Raw genomic sequence first — 20,978 nt, forward strand, 5'->3', positions numbered from 1 at the left:
CTGGGCTGACGGCTCAGAGCCTGGAGCCTGTTTCAGATTCTGTGTCTCCCTCTCTCTCTGCCCCTCCCCCGTTCATGCTCTGTCTCTCTCTGTCCCAAAAATAAATAAACGTTGAAAAAAAAAATTTTAAAAAAAAATTGTTAAGTAACCGCAAACATACTTTAAACAGAATACCTACGATTAAAAATAGCAGAAAGTTAACCAAATGAGCAATATAAGAGAAGCTTTCTTTTAAAAAAAGGAAAACGCCAGGACATGCAAAAATCCAAACACATAAACAAGACTACCCAAATAAAACAAAACCTGTCGACTCTGACAACAAATCAATTGAGTGAAGAAATTGAATTACTAGAGGATAATATAAGCCAGCAGTGTAGAAAGATAAACAAAGATAAGTCTAAAAATGTAAACAATGGTAGTGATCCAATGAACGTAAAGAACGGAAGGGAGAAATTATGAAATTAAGTAAAAATAGTGCTTTCCACTGATAAAGGTTTTGATCTATCAAGGAGTCATGAGTTATTAGCCTTTTTGTTTCAAATGAGTTACCAGAATATGTCAAGCCATAACTGGTAGAAATGAATCACTGATAGAAATATTATGGGAGAACCTTATCACACCTCCATTAGACTAATCCCAAGCTCTGCATTTATGAACTGTGTGACCCACAAAGGTTATTAAAACACGGTTGCCAAGGAACCAGGAGGGAAGAGTGTGCCAGGCCAAGGCCGCCAGCAGAGATCAGCAGCCGCTGGAGTAGCACAGGTTGGCAGACGAGAACAGGGCCTCGGCAGAAAGATGTCTCTGCGGAGGGAGAAGGGTTTAGGAACCTTTCTACATATGTGACTATATTTTGTGCTCTTACCTTACTTACCTTCCTACACTTGACTCAGGTTAACCTCTTTTTATCTCAGTCCATTTTCCCCCTCCAATTTCTGACATTGATATCCCATTTTGAAAAATGAGTTCGTTTTTAAAACTTCACAACCTACAGAACTTGAGTTTGTAGGTAGAGAAAGAAAATAATAACAAATCTGAACGAGTACTGTGTCTTTCTCCCCGCCCCCATCCCCTCCTCCCACCTGGGTTTTCATGGCAGAATGAACCTCCTTTAGTCCCCATGCCAATTAGGGGCTGTTTAACTATCCTTGTGTCCCTCTCCAGTTAACCCACCATCTAAACGTTAGCCGAATGCAACCTGCCCTACTTAAGCTACTTCAATTTAGTCTTGCTTGCTGCTTCCTCCAAAACGTGCTTTCCGTATGGGTTGATCCCACATTTCCTCATCCCTTCTAAGCAGCATACTGGTTTAAACAATTGGTCCCCATGGTGAGTAGTACATGCTTCAGCGGTGGTATATGCTCTTTCATGGGGATACCAAATATTTTTCTTGACTCTAATGTGTTCTGGAGCCTTGCTATTCAAGGTGTGGCCTGTGGACCAGCCGCACGAGCATCTCCTGGGAGCTTGCTAGAAACGCAGAATCTCTTACCCCACCTTAAACCCACCGAATCAGAATCTGCATCTTAACAAGATTGCCCGGTGATTCGCGTGCACATGACAGTCTGAGAAGGGCTGGTCTAGTGACTATTTTCTGCTAATAACGTTGGCTACGTCATTCAATGCCGTGTCCAGCCAACCCCACTCCACTTTCACAATGTACATTGGCTTAATAAAGTCTCTGATAAAACTGTATTGAATAAGCCAATTTTCTTTTTGCTTCAGTCTTGTTGAAACCTATTCTTCCATGGATCCCCCTGTCACACGATAACTATTAACATCCTTCAGAATTCACATCTATGGAGCATTTTGGGAAATGCTGGACTAATGAACATAATGTGATGAATGAGAGCAAATCACCAATTAGGCACATCTTTGGATTTTAGTTTCCTCACCCATTTGATGTGGACAACACTGTGACCTTTAATTAATTAATCAAAGGGTGGCTTTGGAGGAAAAAGTGAAATAGACGTGAAAGCCCTGTGGAAAATATGAGTGTTGAGAGAAATTTCATTCATTCATTTATTCACTTAACAAGTATTTATGCGTGTCTACTCCTTCCTAGGTCCGTGCTGGGGAAATGGCTGCAGCAATGAGAAAAGCGGACCCGGTTCCTACTTTCATGGAGCCAAAGATCAGTTCATGTGAATTAAGGCTTAAGATCTATAGACCACAAAGGTATGCACGAATTCCCCTGAGGTAATCAATTGCTAAATGAATCCCATCAGTGGTATTTCAACTCAGAATTTATTTAATTAGCAGAATGCTTTCTCAAAACCACAAGGGAGTAAAGAGTGCCTACTAAGAATCATAATGATGTTAACATTTATACAGAATTTATGGCATATGGGCAACCCAGCCCCTGATGTGTACTGTTTGACAATTGCCACGGTGTATATACTCTCACAGGACCAATTAATTTCAAGCTACTAGTAAGATGTTACTGGATGTGGGGATGGGAGGATTCGGAGAATCAGAAAAGGTATACATTATCAGTCCTTGTGAGCCAGTACAAACCGGCCGCAGCACATCATGACATGGCTCATGCAAAGTAGTTCACATAAAATAAATCATAACTGGTAAGAAAGCAACTATCATATCCCCCCACTTGACAGATGAGGACCCTGAGGCATAGAAATATTACATAATCTCCAGGATCATGTACTAACAAATGGTAAACTGGGATTTGAATCCAGAGACCTATGATACCACAGGCCCCCCTTTTAGACACTATAGCCCAGTGTTTAACAGAAAGCTCCGGTACAACTGCTTGGGCTAATGTCAGCCAAATCCACCTCATTCATTCATCACTCACTCACTAACTCACCAGGAGCAGTCAATGTTGGGGAATACATTTTGGCTGAGATGTTCACAGTGGTTCCACTGGCGTGAAAATATTCTATGTCGGACCTAAAATAAACCAACATTTGAATGTGGCTAATGCACTTCTGTGTGACACAGCCACACTATCAGAGGGTAGCGACAAGATTTCCTTGCTTAGTCTTTCCAGATAAAGGAGATTGGCTCAAACTGCTGATCGGGGATGGAGATTATGATAGAAGGTCAGGTGGGCACATGGGTGTGTGTGGAGTTTCTACTATCTGAATGGTAAGAATATCTGAATGGTAAAGAATAATATTGCTCTGGATTAAGCCAAGGTTATTCTGGCCAGACCTGAATTGGCTAGGACAGGGTACTGGTTGCCAAGGGCTGCCATAACCAGGTACCACAAACTGGATGGCTCGAACAACAGAAATTTATTGTCTCACAGTTCTGGAGGCTGCAAGTCTGAGATCAAAGTGTCAGCAAGGTCTCTTCTGAGGGTTGAGAGAGAATCTGTTCCATGCCTCTTACCTAGCTTCTGGGATTTGCTGGAAATCTTTGCATTCTTTGGCTTGTAGAAGCCTGGCGCTGATCTGTGCCTTAATCTTCACCTGGCATTCCCTCGGGGTCCAAATTTCCTCTTTTTATAAGGATGCCAGTCATAGTGGATTGAGGCCCACCTACTGACCTCATCCAAACAGATTATATCTGCAATGACCCTTCTGAGGTACTTGGGGTCAGGACTTGGACATACGGATTGGGGGAGATACAGTAACAGGTCTGTCCACAAGAGCAAAACCTAACTATAAATGAAAGTGTAAAGTTACAATAACATAAACAAAAAGCTTCTCTGTAAACTAACAAAACCTAGAGGTGAATAGCATGGGGAAGATATGGCAACCATGCTTTATAGACTCTTTTGCTCGCCATCCTACCATCCAAGCATGTACCCTGTTTTCAAGGTCCCAAATGTGGGCATCCATGTTCCAGGCTATGGATTAAAGGGAGGGACAGAAAAAAGGACTACACCACATATCTCTCAAAGAAGGTTCCTGGAATCTGTCCACATTACCCTGCTTATATGCCATTACTTGAACTTGGTAAGATGACTACGCTCTACCTTAAGAAAGTTTGAAAAATTTAGTTCTTATTCCATTCATCTAGATGAATTGTGGAATTTGCTACTATTTGGAAGAATGGGCCAATAGATGTTGCCGGTTAAACCAGCAATCTCTACCACAGATTATAAGGGAAAATTCAAAATTACACCACCTGTTAAGAGAGGGCAGGCTCTGAAAAAGGGAGCTCTTTCTGATGTCAGATACCTCGTCTGATGGGGAAGACACGAGTCTTTTTTGAGAGGGGGGAGGTCTGAGTCTTAGAATAGAAACATTCTCTGGGATGATGAGTCTTGGCTAAACAGAAGGGAGAAATTTGCTCAATCTGGTATTTAAAATGGCACAAGTATCCACAAAAGTTTGCAAGAGGCTAGACGTTAAATAGAAAACTAGTTTCAAAGGCAGCACGATGGAAACTAATGACATACGCCACGCAAGGCCTTCCTTTCCTTTCTGGAGGTGCAAAGGAAAGGGGATAGCAGGGGAAAGCTCCCAGAGAGCAAACACTTATTTCGCAAGCCAAATTCCCTAGTTTTATGATACTCCATTTCTCTTTTCACCCATGAATTTACTATCGTTTATTTTTGAACATTTTGTTCCTATTTCAAGTCTGAGCCAGTTGTTGAGTGAAGGGCTTTTGTTCACACTCAGCTCAGAACATTTGAATGATAAAGCGAGCCCATGCCAGGCCAAGACAGGAGAGGTAATTACTCTAATTGCAGATGTGGTCCTGCATGGTCCATCACCCCATCCTTCCCTACTAGAACTTCTACTCAAGCTGACTCTGGAGTGTGTGTGTGTGTGTGTGTGTGTGTGTGTGTGTGTTGCACTCACATCACTGTGAGCAGACAGCCTGTCGCACACAATTTCACTCCCAGACTCTCTCCTCATTTCTCCTCTCTGCTCAGTCCCTGAATTCTGTAGCTGCTGGTCCATGCTTAACCAAAAAAAAGAACTAGTTAGTAACGTTCTTCCTGCTCCGACAACCATCAGGAATCCACAACCAGGAAAACAAAGCAAAACAAAGGAATCCGTGGACACCTGCAAAAAATCCTGAAAATGTCACATTAGGCTCTCACACTGGCGTGGGAAGGTCTAGCACACCACTGGCTGTTGAACTGATGGATGACATAACAAGAAGGATTTACCTCAGATTCTAGAAGTCGCACCAAAATCCAGTCGCAAGTGGCGAGAGCCAGAGCAGCCCTATAAACATTCCAGAAGAACGAAGAATACATTCAGGTGTGAAGGTGTGAAGGCAGTCCTAAAAGAGGGTTTGGATGAAAATCCCCATCTTCAGAAAAGCATAACACTGCTGTGTCAGGAAACTGTAATAGGAAGGAAAATAGTGAATGAATTGAGTAAGCAGGATGGAGATTTTCCTCTCTGATGCACCTGCTCGTGTTGTGAAATGTCTCTACCGAACTCTGAGTTTACTTCCGTGTCCATATATCCTGAGAGCAGAAGTTACTTAAACCTTCAGATAAGCTTACTTCTGAAGATCCAGGAAGAGCAGTCCTAATTTTTATCTCTCATAAAATAGACTTTAATTTTCTGTATTTTACTCTCACTACTATTAAGGATTACACAAATTGATTGAAGTCAATCTTGAGAGAATTATAATTCTTAGTGTTCGAAAAACATGGATAATTTAAATTTGAATACTCTGAATACGATATATTCTTTTTATTCTGATTCTAAGTAGTCTAAGTTCAGTATTTTGTTGATTTTGTTATTTAACAAACGTTCACAAAAGGCAACAGAACAGGAATTTTATATGAACAACTGGAGACATCTGAGGCACACTGAAGACACCTGAATGAAGTAACTGGAGATATTTGAAACAAAGGCCACTTCTGTATACGCCCAGAGATGTAACTACCATAGCTATAAGACAAACATGAAAGCAACTTGGTGTTTGCCTAAATAGCTTCATTGGTTTTTAGAAAATGTTTCAGAGCCTTTAGAACTCGAGTCTTTAATATAAAGTTCAGACGCTTCTCTTGGGGTTTTATTAAAGTGAAAGTTCAAGCTCATTCACAAAAGTGGAGAAGTCCTTTTCCTCACCATCTCCCTAATTAATTTGTGAGTTATACACTCTCTCTTTCTGCTACAAACTTTCTGCCCAGCAATGGAAGTATCTAGTCCTATGAGATGATGGTCCATGGAAAAGTCCATGGAGCAAGGGCTGATACCAGTGATGGAGGTCTGGGGAAGATGAACAGAGAATAAGGTGAGGTTGAGCCATAGGACGCACCTCAGTAGGCAGGAACCACGATTTGTCAGGACATGGACATCACAGCACAAGACTAGATGTTCAGGAGAGATGGTTTGCGTGGTCCCCTTTAATCTGAATACAGAGGGCTGGGAGAGGAATTGAAGAAACAATATGAAAAAAATTAATTTATCTGGTTAACACTAGATGGCAGTGAGTGATAGTACTTAGTTGGAAATAGGACTCCGGCATCATTAATAATGACATTGTAGACATGTTTGGACTGTCTTGAGTATTGACATAGAACAACAAAAATCATCTGTTCCACTCTTGCTTTATTTCACTGTTTTTGCGATAATCCACGTGAAATATTAAAGGCATTTCCCTTTAAAAAAGGAACTATTAAAGTTTTTCCCTTCTCTAAAGGTAACTATAGTTTTTGTTTCGGTCTTCTGCTTTACTATCAGTTTCTCTATTCATTTTGGTGCTGTGATCTTTCATATTTGCGTGCCTTAGTGTAAATTTCTCTTTGAAAGCATATATGCATATGCATATACCTACGTATATAGGCTCTTTAAAGACAGGGAGCATAGTTCATCCTTCTATTTATTTGGTTATCGTTGTTATCAGTTCTTACTCAAATGCTTTAAATGTCTTGGACTTGGAGGGCCCTTCATAAAATCCTTTAAATATAGATTTCATTAGATTTTGTTTTGCCATATGTGAAGTAAGCCTGTGGTATTTGTTTTCCAATTGTTAGTCTTATTTACTGAAAGTGTATAATATTACTAAGGAAGAAATTGTTATAGTTGTATATCCTCAGGAAGTAGAAATTTAGCATCTTGGACCATCAGAGCTGAAAGGGGCCTTAATAGTCATGTGGTACAAATTTTCAGATGAAGTAAATAAGGTTCAGAGAAGTTTAGTAACTTGCTAGAGGTCACACAGCCCATCAGTGACGAAGTTAAAAATAGAACCAAGGTATCTTGGTCTGCATAGCTTCTTTAGTACTTTTTATAAGCTCCTAGGCCAAAGGTGCTGAGTGGAAGAAGTAGGTTCTCCAGGCTAAGGTACCAGGTTGGGGGTAATGTCCTGTCTATGGGCATGTCCTTTCAGCTGGATTCTATGGCCTTGAAGCCCAGCAAGATGGGACAGAAGCCCTGTGCAGCCTCTGTAAGCTTCAGTTAGGGGCAGGACAGTCAAATAGGTGTGATATGAAGGACAGGCTCCTTTTAAGCCACTGGAGCAATCCCCCTCCAAAGAGTGAAAGTTCCCGAATGTCGCTGCCTTCAGGAGGAAACGGGTGTCACGGATCCTAAACTTAAAGGAGGCTGGCAGGTTGGGGCTCTATCTGTGAAGCTGCATAGTCTGGGACCACACAGGCGGATGCACAGCTGAGCCTGAAGGCAGGGCAGGGAACCAGCTCCCGTGACCCGCCCGCCACAGCGCCTGGACTGTGCGCCACCTCCTGCCTGGTCCCTGCCTCTTGATGCAGACCCAGCCGTCCTTTCTGAAGCCTGATGCCTCCCCTCCTCCGGCCCGGTCCCCGAGGCCCCTTCCCTGGGGTGGCACGGGCAGGAATGCTCCCCACCTGTCAGCAAGGCCAGGCTGTCAGTGCAGGCTCTCCCGCCTCTCGGAGAGAACCTGTGAGAGCACAGAGTCCACAGGACCCCGGCAGGACAGCGGCTGGCCCCGGGGTGCTCTTACCCGCAGCGGTGCACCTTGCGGGAGGCAGGGGCCCTTGAAGCAGGGGACCTGACGTGGTCAGCCCGGCTCTGCTTCCTTCCAGCTCCAGCTCTTCTCAGGCTCCCAGGAAGACACATCTGCTCTTTGACATTGTGGAGCCAAGCTGGTCTGCTGCTCAAGGAGAAAGAACACAAACAAAACAAAACGCCCTCAAACTTCACTAAGCTTGAGAAAGCTGCAAGATTTAAGGGACTGGGGCCTTTGTGGGAATGCCTTTTAACCTCAGATCGCCTGCCAGTAAGTATTAGCCAATGTATTCGTGGGGCAGCTGCTAAGTGTCAGGACTGCGCTGGGCACGTGAGTTACCATGGTGAGCGAGACAGATGTGGTTTCTTCTCTCATGGAGCTTCACCTTTAGAGGAAAAGGCTGACACGGAGGAATAACCCAGTTACAACATCAAATGCTGACACTGCAACTTACAGTGGCGTGCCGAAGCCTGCTGGGGCTGGCGCCCCAGGACACCTGTTCGATATTCAGGAATTTTGTCAGCCGGTTGTTAAACACAGCCGTGACTGAAATCAGCTAAGGTGGGAGAACTTAGACCGCTGAAATCAGCAAGTGTCACAAACCAGTCCTTACCCGAGAGCGCCTGTTAACTTTTCACCCGCACAGCATTGGAGATAAGCGTGTGATCTTGTGGAGGGTTCCACCCTTGCTACTAACCAGGATGTAGTGAGCATTTCCAACTACCAGCTGGGCCAGGGGAGCTGGGAAGGGGGACCAGGCATCTGACGTCAGGCTAAGGGAGCCACCAGTGGGTGTCCTTTCCCTTCTCTACATCAGTGATCTGAGGAGGAAGGATTACTTCCTAGGCCATCTGTGCCAATGGGGCAGCCAGGTAGTGTAGACCGGACACCCACATGTGGTGCCACAGAAACATCTGGGTTAGGGAGGTTTGATGAGTTCAAGTAAATGCCCCTGAAGCACTCTCCTAAACTTTAGACACAAACCTTCCACCATCAAGATTTTGCCTGATCTGTATACCTCTTCTCCCATCAATAACTTCATGTTTTCTTTAAATTGGCTTGATTTAGCCCCAAAAACAAATATTTGAAGGGAAACTTTAGGCACTACCATTAAGGAAAATCAATACTGTTTGTAATAAATAGAAAGCAATCATTAAAAAAATGACCGCAATGAAAACAAAACAATGCTCTTAAATTCCAGCTAAGCTTGAGGTCTGCTCAGAGTCAACTGCGATGCGTGTACAAGATAAACTAGTGCCACCTGGCCACATTCTTCTGGCGGTCATGAGAACACTTGAAATCAAAAAGGAAATAACTTGGGGCACCTGGGTGGCTCAGTTGATTAAGCATCCGACTCTTGATTTTGGCTCAGGTCATGATCTCATGGTTCCCAAGATCGAGCCCCACGTCGGTCTCTATGCTGACAGCTCGAAGCCTGCTTGGGATTCTCCTTCTCTCCCTCTTTCAAAACAAACAAACAAACAGGAAATCACTCCATCAATGTGTGATTTGATATTTTTGAATGTCTTATCGGAACATCACTTAAAATTGTCATCATAGCGATGATGAGGGTGATATATCACAGTGACATTTCCTGAGCACTTCATGTGTGTCAGGTGCTGTTCTAAGTAACTTCCCCTCTTCTATGGTAATTGGATATTAATGGAACTCTCTCCTTTATTCAGTTTCTGCCAGTTCTGTTGTGATTCCTTGGTCTTTTTCTACTCATAATGCTTCAGCCGATTTAATTTCTCCGGAACCTGAAGCAAACAATTCACTACTATGATAGTTATCTTCCAATGAACACACAATTAATCCTTCTAATTAAATGATAGACATCACTTTAAGACAGGTCTTCATCCTATTACTGCTATGAAAACAGAAAAAAAAATATTTCCCCTGAAATTAAAATAAAATTAAGCTTTCTTGACTGATTCATTCATTCAACAGATATTTGTTGAGTACCTATTACAGGGAGCAGCAGGTGAACACAGAGAATGAGCTTCCCTGGCTGATGGCCCAGCCAGAGTCCCTGAAGTCATGGTCTCTCCCAGACTGTGGACAGAGTAAACGATCACATTGATATCAGCAGTTATCTGAAAGAGTTTACGTAAGAGCAGAAGGAAAGCCAGGGGCTGAGAGGTTCATTCATGATTAAGAGACTAGACTTCCAAAAAGGGGAAGATAAAAAGAAGTACAGCATGGTGATTAGAGTTAATAATACTGTATCATGTACTTGAATGTTGCTAAGAGAGTAGATCCTAAATGTCCTCATCACAAAAAAAGACATCGCAACTATGTGGAGAGATGGAGAAGACAGCTAAATATTATGGTGGTAATCATTTTGCAATTTATAAATGTATCAAACCAACACATTGTATACCTTGAACTTAAATACACTTAAATCCCTTGCACAGGCCAAGTCCTAGAAAGATGGTCCATATTCTAACTTCAGTCCTGCTAGCCTTTGCCCTAGCTAGCCTTCTTTGGTTAGTACAAAAGTTTTCCTTTACGATTCACTAAATTGAAAGACCGTTAGTGTGTACTCTATTATTTCATTCTTTCCCTTCTCTCTCCATACAAGCTCATTTCCCCCAGTGTTTTTGATGAAATGGTCTATCTAGATCTCTCCACACCTCTGTCATCTTCCTATGGTTACAGTCCCACTTTTTAATGTGTCCTTTAACAGGCTTGGATGCAGCTGGAGCTTTGTGGCTACCCGCCCCCCCACCCCCCCCTTATCGAGAGAGGAGAGCGGGCTGTGACATGTCTCAGCACTATGGGATACAGGATAAAGACATTAAAAGAAATGTAAGAAGCCAGAACATAATGCCCAGGAAAGTCAACCGTTTACAGGAGGGGAAGCCGAAACAGGCGGAGCTGGGATGACCTCCAGGCCACCTGTGAACAGAAGCAGCCTGTATTTTTCTTCTTTACTGCATTTTCTTTTCCCATTGAACATCTGGTCCATTTCCTAATGGCAATTTAAATGCAAAATGCGTGTGGTTTTCATTTAGTTTGAAGAATGAGGGATAAGGACATTTTGGTTATCCGAAATGCTACTTGCAGGGAATGCTACTTGCATCTAATGAGTATGATTCTAAATGTTCTACAATGTACAGGACAGCTCCCACGACAAAGGCTTATTCCCCAAATGTCCACAGCCCGAGGTGGACAGACATGGGATTGGAGGAACAATATTCAGGACTCTAGAATCTCAAGTCTATAACACCCTGCAAGAGTTGAAACAGCCACTGAGAAGGGCCACCACTTAACTGTTCTCTAGAATTCCCAGAAGATCTGGTGTATTTATCTCCTGTGACAGTGCATAGACTCATTCATAGATGTAGTTCTAAGATTTTAAGATACTCTTAAAATATGTTCTAGCTACCCACATGGATGCCCCCCTTGATGCTAGATCAATTTCTCATTAAGAGACTTTTGCTAATTCTTAAACTACCTCCTTACTTTGCATTTCTGTAACTCAGCATCACATCTGAAAATAGGCAGATTAGTCAGCACTGCATCTGAAAATAGAAAGATTAGTCAAAACCCCAAAACGAGCACCTTTTTTGATGTTTGCTTCAAAGGCCAAGGGCTCAATCACCAATCGCAGTTGCATTCCGAAAGGCATTACAGCAAGAAGTAGGGCACGAATGCACTTGGAGGCGGTCAGTAAGCCAGGCGGGGGCCCTGACCGTGCTGGTAATGTGACAGCATGAAGGGTGTGCAAAGCTTGGCCTCCTGGTCGCATTGCTCACACTTCAGCCGGTAAGACTGACATTTCTTTCAGTTTAACTCAACAGATACGGTGGAATGAATCGCATTTTGTAAGGTTGGGGCTTCAGAAAACTGTCCTGTTTCTTTATTTTACAGATTGGATCGTTGTCAACTTCATGTTTTTTTTCAGATGTGACCCGGTCATCAACAGTGACCAGCAGCAGCAGAGAATGGGAACGGCAAGGTTGTAAAGGTTGAGCAGTTGTAGGATTAACATAGAAGGGAAATTTATACTATAGTGATTATTACTGCATGTTATATACAACTGAGTATTACATATTGTTTATATTTTGATATTAATGTAATAATTATTCTATATGATTATGTATGATATCTATTTCTATTACAGGGGAAAAAAATCGCAATGTGTGCACCTGGTTTGGGGAGAAGTATGTAAATAGAGCCATGGAACATCAACATGACGAGGAAAAGGGCGGGGCTAGAGCGAGGACTGAAGGCAGAGTAAACACAGCTTGTCTGAAAAACAGACACGGTCCTCGGTCCTCGTAACTTTGGCTCTCGGGGGTGCAAATGGCGTATATCTGATTCCGCTCTGTGGCAGCAAGATGCTTCTTCACCTTGGGTAAACAGGAAATTACAACTAAAGGACGCACAGAGTAACCTGCTGTGTGTCACCTGCACACTGTGGACTGCAGTGCTCTTGGATTTATACATAAATACTTCAGAGCTTTAAATGGCAAAAGGCTAGATCTGTTTACCTCTGCACTGTGTACTTGGGAATTACGAAAGAATTAAGGAAATAATTTACTGTTGTAGTAAAGGCCCTGAGTGCAATATTTATAACATAAAATTCCTTCCCTTAAGAAACGTGGGGAACTCTGTTGCAGGAACTCTTAAAATGACATGACAGAACAGAATGCTCCTTTTGCAGATGAAAAGCTGAGAGCACCCTGTCCTTCCCCAACACTTATAAATATCAAGCAAGCTGAAGAGACCCTTCTCTCAGGCTCCCCGTGCCTGGATACTATCAGAGATTCGCTTTTTGTCTCTCATGAAGAATTTGCCCCTTTCAGAAATGGGCTCGTCAAAAGAGTGCCCTGCACCTCTGTTCTGCACCTTTGTTTGGAGAACCAGCAGGCTTCGTCATTACAGAACGCCTGGGTATTGGCCTTCAGGGCCCTTCACTGAGACGTCAGAGGCAAAAGCTAGAAGTGCTCCCAAAGAGATCCTAAGATTTGCTCAGGGCTGAGCAGATAGGAGGTGACTGGGACAGCACTGGCACCCTGGGCTTCTGACTCTGGGTTCAGGGTTACGCCTGCTTCTCCTAAAATGCTGAAGGTCCCAGACATCCATGCAGCCATGCTTCTAGACCCACAACCATCTGAAGGAAGGGTTCTCTCCAGTCACTCTAATAACTGAAACCCACTGGCATGTGTCAAACATACCTAAGAATGCTTGATCTAAAGGAAAGAATGAAAGCCCACCTATCCTCATTTTTTCTCGTCGTTTCAGAGAGATGGCCAAAGTGCCTCAAATGTACCCTTCCGTGCAGCCGGTATCATTTTAGCTTTAGTATTTGAGTACCTTATAGAAAGAAAATAGATCGTTATAAGCACAACTAGCACTAAGATCAACTACAATTCCACTTACTACCCATTCACTCTCAGGGTAAACTTCTGGCTGTCACATTCATGAGATTCAGTTACCACTTCTACAAAAGGGGCGACTCTTGAGTTCCACTCTAAAAGATTCAGCAGTAAGGGGGCACCTGGACAGTTCAGTTGGCTAAGCATCCGACTTCAGCTCAGGTCATCATCTCACGGCTCATGGGTTTGAGCCCCACGTTGGGCTTTGTACTAACAGCTCAGAGGCTGGAGCCAGCTTCAGATTCTGTGTCTCCCCCTCTCTCTGTCCCTCCCCCTCTCACGCTTTTGCTCGCTCTCTCTCTCTCTCTCTCTCAAAAATAAACATTAAAAACACCAAAAAGAAAAAAGATCCGGCAGTCGGGGGTGTGGCCCAGGAACCAGCATTTTTGGAAAGCTCCTCATGCCATCCTGATGCACAGCCAGACATAGGAACCACTGGTTGATTACAGTGATTCCAAGAGAATAAAACAATTATCTCAGAAGAATAAGGGACATGTTTGCATTTTTAAAAAATGTTTGCTTACTTTTTAAGAGAGAGAGAGAGGGAAACAGCATGAGCGGCGGAGGGGCAGAGAGAGAGGGAGACACAGAATCTGAAGCAGGCTCCAGGCTCTGCCCTACAGCACAGAGCCTGATGCGGGAGCTTGAACCCACGAACCACAAGATCATGACCTGAGCTGAAGTCAGAGGATAAACTGACTGAGCCAACCAGGTGCCCTGACATATTTGCATTTGATGTTAACCCAAACCAGGCATGAACCTGGGAGGATACAATCCTAATTCAAGAAAGGCTTAAATTTAGCATGTATAATTTTATAGACTGAGATTAAGAGGGGGGAGAAAGCAGCAGGCCATGTGATTGCTGGCAGGATTTTCTCAGCTCATTTGTATAGAGTGCTTTAAACAGGCCTGGGTACACAGAAAATGCTCAATAAATGTTAGCAATTATTTTTAGTATTGAGTAGAAATTGCATTGATTAATTTGGGGAAATTGTAAATGATCATTAAAGTGGGGAATGGTCAGCTCTTTATGTGAGCAAAATGCATCTCAGAAATTATATATAAATATCAAAACAAATTAAAACTTCACTGGTATGTTAATTTCTTACATTTTCGCACCAAGCGATATTGGCTAGACCTCTTCTTACTCTCACCTTGCTTTGTCTTCTTTAAAACTGGTATCGATCCCTTTCTTTCTGAAAAATAAATACTGAAAATCATCTGGAAAAGGCCTATGTTCTCATTCCAAGAAACCGGAGGTGGACAAATCCTTTAGATCATCTCATCTATCCTGGGGACAAACAGTGGAAGAGGATATTGCAATATGCACGGATTACACACACGTCTCTATAATCAAATTTCATAAACTTCTCCTGCGTTGTACTTGAGTATCTTACAAAATGTATCGGAAACAGTCATGACGGTTGAAGGTAGAAGATGTTTGGTTTTAGTTGTTTCATTTCCCCAGCTGAGTTTCAAGGGAGTGTTTGGTCTTCATAAACTTTCTGCAACACGCAGGTATCAGCCCGCTTCTTCCCGGTTCTTAGCTGGGACTGGGCGATACCTCTTAGCAGGTACAAAATGACTAAGTAACTTTTAGTAATGTCAGTTCCGTGCTGGGTTCTTAATGCAAGACCACTTTGTGACCCTGCTCAAATATTTTAACCCTTTCTTCTCCCCAAGGTGTCCCTTAGCCAAAGCACAAGCACTATTAAAACATGATGATAAATCATAGGCATTTGCCCACTGACCTTCCTTACAACACCGAAAAAAGAAGCCGTGAGCTCTGAGGGCTCAGACCCAACTTAGACAGCGTCTCTGCTGTTGATGAATCTTTATGGAAGCCTTATCTTACATTTTTAACAGCAAAGCTCGGGCTCTGTTTTACTGAAGCTGTTTATATATCTAATCAGAGTAGATCAGGAAATGTGGTTGACAGCATAGGGCTGCCTGAGAAACATAATATTTGCTGGCCAGCCTGAAGGCGACCTCTCAGCTTAGAGGCATGATCAATGAAGTGTGCCTGAGGCCCTGTTTAGATTAAGGGAAATAGCACATTGGTGGCCACATTCATCCCAAGCAAATCGTTTTCCCTCATGCAGGCTGCAGCGAAAAGCTTTCCAATAAACCGATGACAGGATTAAACACAAGCAACTCCTCATGTGCCCCTCATGTGGCTGCGGGCCACAGGCGGGGAGGAATGCCGGCTCTCTGTGCGACTAGGAGGAGGGTGGCCCTTCAAGGACCAGCAGCCCACACTCTACCCTGCCACTAACTAGCTGCGTGTCCTACAGCTAATTAATATCTATCTCTGGGACTTGTTTCATCACATGTAAAAGAGAGATGCATTAGTCAGGGTTCTCCAGGGTTAAAATACACAGCCCCCCGCCCCCCACGCGCGCGCGCGCGCACACACACACACACACACACACACACACACACGAGAGAGACAACGATGTATTTTAAGGGACTGGTACACAGGATTGTGAGGGCTGACAAGTAAAATCTGCAGTTAGAGCCCCAGGGAAGAGCTGGTGCCCTTTAGGGTCCAAAGTGTTCAGGAAGCTGAACTCCCTCTTCGTCAGGGGAATTCAATCTTTCTTCTCAAGGCCTTCAACGGACTGGATGAACTGGATGAACTCAACCACATTATAGAAGGCACTCTGCTTCACTCAAAGTCTACTGATTTAAATGTTAGTCTCATCTGAAACACGCCTTCAGAACCACATCTCGGTTGGTGTTTGGCCCCAAACTTGGAACCATGGGTACCACAGCCTAGCCAAGTTGACACGTAAAGTTAACCATCACAGGGCATCATGGTAACATTTCACTCAGATAGGTCTGAGGAAAATTAAGTGCAAATGCCAATAAAACACTTGGTGCAGGCCTCAATAACTGACTCTTTGTGTCCTAAGATTTGGGGCCGATTGACTAATAAAGGTTACATTTTAAAACATTAGAAAACCTGAGTTAGCACTGTGCATGATTCAGCATTACCATCTGATAGCACCTGTTTCACACTCCTTCTCCGCCACAAGGAGGACTCGTGGGCTTCAGCAGGTGTCCCTGGAGAGTGAAGGATGACACATTTGTTGCGAAGGCAAGTTTATCAGCTCCCAGACTTTTTAAAGACTTACCTTCTGTTGTTGAAAACCAATAAAGAACCTTTGTGGGCACAGTCAACTGTTCATGGATGTTTCCCTAGCACGTGGCCCCAGCCATTTGGAACACGAAGTAGCATGTTAAGGGCTCATTTAACTTACAAAGTGCTTATCCCAAAGTTGGAAAAGGGTGCTGCGGAATGCGGCCTCCATGTATATCTTGTTCTCGTGGTATGAAATACGGCCGCAAAGAAAACTTCATTGTTTCCATTGCCAGGTTCTTTCATGACAGGGGAGCCTGGACGGTTACTGGTGGAACGCTACCTTTCTAAGATTTATTAGGAGTCATAGAGGGCTCAGCAAACTCGGAAGGTACCTTTGTATCCTACAGCACTCAAGACTGATTTAATTTCATGTCAGTCCTGGAACTGCAACCACAATATGAACTGCAACTTTATAAATTGCTCCTTGGAGCAGCTGCCCTTACAGGTGGGGAGTCAAATGGGTGGAAATGTAGAGGAAGCCGGACGACTGAGAATCGGCACACTGAACGAGCAGATACATTTCACCAAACTCTGCGGTTCTCATCTGTCCCCCATCTCACCCCCAAAGCCCCTTCTTTCCCTTGTGTTTGTCTCCTGCTGAAAATATTCTTTTTTTTTTTTCTTTCAGAGGGATGTCATATGAGATGTGAGGGAGAAAATGAATCATGCTACCATAGTACATAAGGCTTTTGGATTTGCAAAGATTATTTCCTCAAAATCCTGCTTGTAAGAAGCGCAGAATAAAGAGTAAAGCCTAATTTACATCTCCTCTCACAACAGCGTCCCTGATGAGAACGTTAAAACAAACTGATGTCACTAAGAAAACAAAGCTAATACTCAGAAGCACTGACTTCTTACAGGAGCTAGAAAATGGTTGCATAGCATCAATTAAGCCATGCCTTAAAATGAGCGTGCAACAGACAGTGTTACTGGAAGGAAAGCACATACCAAGTGTCAGGGCAAATCTCCCAACAGTCTGGTAGTTCCGTCACAGTGGAGCACTGTCTTTGCAGGTGGTGGTAGCCAGTTCTCTTTGGTCACTTGGAATTATTCTGGTCCAAGCATTTGTGGACAGTGTGGGGACAGACTTGGTGATAGGATGGTCACAGTAGCTTGAGAGAGGTATTCCATACCTTGAAAGCATACTTGTGGTTAAATCTAAAAAAAAAAAAAAAAAAAAAAAAAAATCTTTTAGAAGAAATGTAACCTAAAAATAAAGTTAAAAAGCACAGGATAAGGGGTGCCTGGGTGGCTCAGTCAGTTGAGCATCTAACTTCAGCTCAGGTCATGGTCTCATGGTCCGTGGATTTGAGCCCAGTATTGGGCTTTGTGCTGACAGCTCAGAGCCTGGAGCCTGCTTGGATTAGGTGTCCCTCTCTCACTGCTTCTCCCCTATTCATTCATTCAACCATTCATTCTCTCTCTCTCTCCCCCCAAAATAAGTAAACATAAAATTTTTTTTAAAAACACAAGATAATGGAATATATTAGCACAGGTTGCCAGCTCTAATCGTCAGGTTTGAAGTACATGCTCTTACAGCATTCACTATACCCATTATAATTCATCAGCTAACACAGATCCACAGTCACATGGTCTCCGTGTCTTACAAAGAAATGTGGTCTTTGTGCTACTCACATTTCAGATATTTTGGCAGATTTCTAGAATGAAATTAAATGCTTATGTTTGCTCTCGCCAAAACTGGTCTCTACATGGCTTTTCACTGGACATTTTAATGATTAGAAAACAAAAAGAATCACAACTATACATTTACAAATCTCCAGGCTTACCAACATCTACCACCCTTGTGAAGAGAGCACACTGATCTTTAGCATAACACACACGTGCTCAGGTGCACAGACACCTCCCTAGCAGCCCAGGTACAGGTTAATCTGGCACAACTTTACACTATTCATTCGTTGTGTGCTCACTGCTTTTTTTAAAAATTTTTTTTAATGTTTATTTTTGAGAGACACAGAGGGCAAGCAGGGGAGGGGCAGAGAGAGAGGGAGACACAGAATCTGAAGCAGGCTCCAGGCTCTGAGCTGTCAGCACAGAGCCCGACGCGGGGCTCAAACTCACAAACTGTGAGATCATGACCTGAGCCGAAGTTGGACGCTTAACCAACTGAGCCACCCAGGCGCCCCTCTGCTCCTCTCTTTAATAAGGGTATTTCCTTGTGGGGTACCTCTCCTCTGAAATCAAACATAGAAGAGTTACAAGAAGTGTATCTCTTCTCCCAAACCTCAAAGCAGAAATGTGGGTTTTAGTCCCAGTCTAGTGTCATCCACCTGATCTGCATTTCCAGCTCGTCACTCAGCATCCACCATCACCCGACTACACCAGAATTGAAATAGGCGGGATTCAAACGTCGTGGATATTGGGACATACTTCTCATCCCTGAGCTGTGCGTTTGCTTCAAGACTGAGAGGGAGGAGAACTAGGGAGTGTATTCCTTTACTGAAGGGATATTGTGTGTAACAGCGGTCGGAAGGAAGGATTAAAAATACGTATCTGGTTCCAAGACATTTCTAGCACTTCTGGAGGCACAGCGTTGTGAATTTCTCACTTTGAAGTGGTTACTTTCAGGGTCACCTGGGGTGGCTCAGTCGGTTGAGCGTCTGACTTCAGGTCAGGTCACGATCTCCATGGTCGGTTCGTTAGTTTGAGCCCTGTGTTGGGCTCTCTGCTATCAGCACAGAGCCTGCTTAGGATCCTCTGTTCCCTCCTTTGTGCACCTCCCCTGCTCGCTCTCTTAATAAAGAAACCATTTTAAAAAGTGATTACTTTTATGTCATATTAATTTCACCTCAATAAATTATTTTTTCAAAATGTATTTATCCACGGAGCAGTCACCTAAACGATCTAAGTGTCCAGCAATATCCTCCCCCACCCTCCCTCCTCCCGTCTGCTTTCTTTTGGTTGCATTTTAAGCCTCCTGGTATCGGTCACATTGACCAGGCCCGGTCCTGGCCCACTGTGAGGTGGGTGAAGTGTGGCTGATGGCCTCCTCGGCCCCTGCCGTCCCTCTCATCTGCTCCATCAGTGTCCCCAAGCCCCCATGTCTTCTTGCTACTCGGTACTTCCAAACCCAGAGAAAGGAACCGGAATGAACATATTTGGAGGTAGCAGATTGATGTTTTACTCCCAAGCGTTGGGGTTTTGTTCAGCCAATTACGCACCACATAAATATATCTTGAGCATGTCAGGTGTGCCGGGAACAGCGATGCGTAGCGCAGTTGTGTCGGTGACCCAGACAGGGTTAGAAGTCACCCCGGCTCTCAGGCGGCTTGGTCTAGTGGGGAGTGTGTAGTCAGAAATCTGAATACCGCGATACGGCATGTGCTGGCAGGCATGTGCTTCACAGAGATGGTGGCATTCGAGATGGAGTCTGACTGGCAAGTTGTTCTTTCCTGGGCTAAAGGAGAGGTACAGCCAGGAAGAGAAAGTCATGGAGCTGTGAAAGGGCCAGAAATGTTCCAGGAAAGGTAAGAATTTCGTGTGCCTGAAGCAAAGGCAAGTGATCAGTGGCTGAGGAGCTCCCAGCCTAGGAGCCGCCTTCTAACAGCGTGGGAGCGAAGATGGGGTTCTCAGAGGCTCTGGGAAATGGCCAGAGGACAGAGTCTGGGAGGCGTTTGCGATCTCGACTGAGTGGCAGGGGTTGTGAGTGAGAGAGAGGGCGAAGGATACACAAGTCGCCAGCCTGAGGGGCCCGAGGGCAAGTCACACCGTGGAACAAAGTCACCACTTCAAGTAATGGGAGAGGCCTATAATGGCAGATACCAAATGCTGTGGCAACTTGACTGAGAGGCAGATGGGGGGCAGAAAATTCTCCCTCAGACCCTTTCAAAACCTCCTTTTGGGTTAATGATACCTGTGCTGATTCAAGAAGAGAGTCCAACAATAACAAAAAGGAGGCTTTGTGTCAAACTCCACAAGCTGAGTTAATTTTGAAGGAGAATTTTAACAACGGTCACACACACTTTTCCACACTCAATTATAGAATATACGTTTCAATCCCCAAATAAGCTTCAGTCTGTGACCCAAAGTTAGTTCATTTTCAAGTAAACTTTAAGCTATGCATTTTCTTTTTAGTCTGGTGGATGATTATTTTATTTGACAAGGACCTAAGGAAAAGCATTCTGGTCAAAGTTAAGACAGCACAGAACATTCATTTAAGAAATCCTTTATAGGAGGTGCTATAATTTTTCTGGAATATTTTTATGACATCTCATGAGTCAAATACACAATAAATTACTTCTTTCAATGTGAAATTCTATCTAGATCAAGTTACGCCCATCGTGTGCCTTTGTCTACCTGTGAAAACACCCAGCCGCTTCCACAGCCAATACCTGCTACATCGCCAGCATCATAAACCTAAAAGTCACTTCTATTACCAGGCGGGAGGCAGATTTCCCATAGAGTGGTTTTCATTTGGCTTTTGTATTTTATTCTATCTTAATAACCTTTCTATTGTAAGCATCTCATTTTAAAAGCGGGGAGAGGGGCGCCTGGGTGGCGCAGTCGGTTAAGCGTCCGACTTCAGCCAGGTCACGATCTCGCGGTCCGTGAGTTCGAGC

The 20,978-nt window shown here is 43.8% G+C and overlaps 3 long non-coding RNA genes across 3 annotated transcripts; 1 reads left to right on the forward strand and 2 right to left on the reverse strand.

Moving 5' to 3' along the window:
- Window positions 1-2,228: 2,228 nt before the first annotated feature.
- On the reverse strand, window positions 2,229-9,235 carry LOC121038129 (uncharacterized). The gene is made up of 6 exons (XR_005794176.1): window positions 9,195-9,235; window positions 7,864-8,013; window positions 6,199-6,305; window positions 5,090-5,269; window positions 4,776-4,878; window positions 2,229-2,910 (listed from the first exon to the last, which is right to left on the reverse strand). It is a non-coding gene; the product is annotated as an uncharacterized LOC121038129 (long non-coding RNA).
- A 1,399-nt stretch (window positions 9,236-10,634) lies between these two features.
- LOC121038131 (uncharacterized) lies at window positions 10,635-14,740 on the reverse strand. Its single transcript, XR_005794178.1, has 3 exons — window positions 14,411-14,740; window positions 13,095-13,194; window positions 10,635-11,396 (listed from the first exon to the last, which is right to left on the reverse strand). It is a non-coding gene; the product is annotated as an uncharacterized LOC121038131 (long non-coding RNA).
- Window positions 11,536-13,135, forward strand: LOC121038130 (uncharacterized). Its single transcript, XR_005794177.1, has 3 exons — window positions 11,536-11,640; window positions 11,746-11,833; window positions 11,999-13,135. It is a non-coding gene; the product is annotated as an uncharacterized LOC121038130 (long non-coding RNA).
- Window positions 14,741-20,978: the final 6,238 nt, after the last annotated feature.

This window comes from Herpailurus yagouaroundi, unplaced genomic scaffold (genome assembly GCF_014898765.1).
Source record: "Herpailurus yagouaroundi ecotype Mexico unplaced genomic scaffold, PumYag 165, whole genome shotgun sequence".
NCBI lineage: Eukaryota > Metazoa > Chordata > Mammalia > Carnivora > Felidae > Herpailurus > Herpailurus yagouaroundi.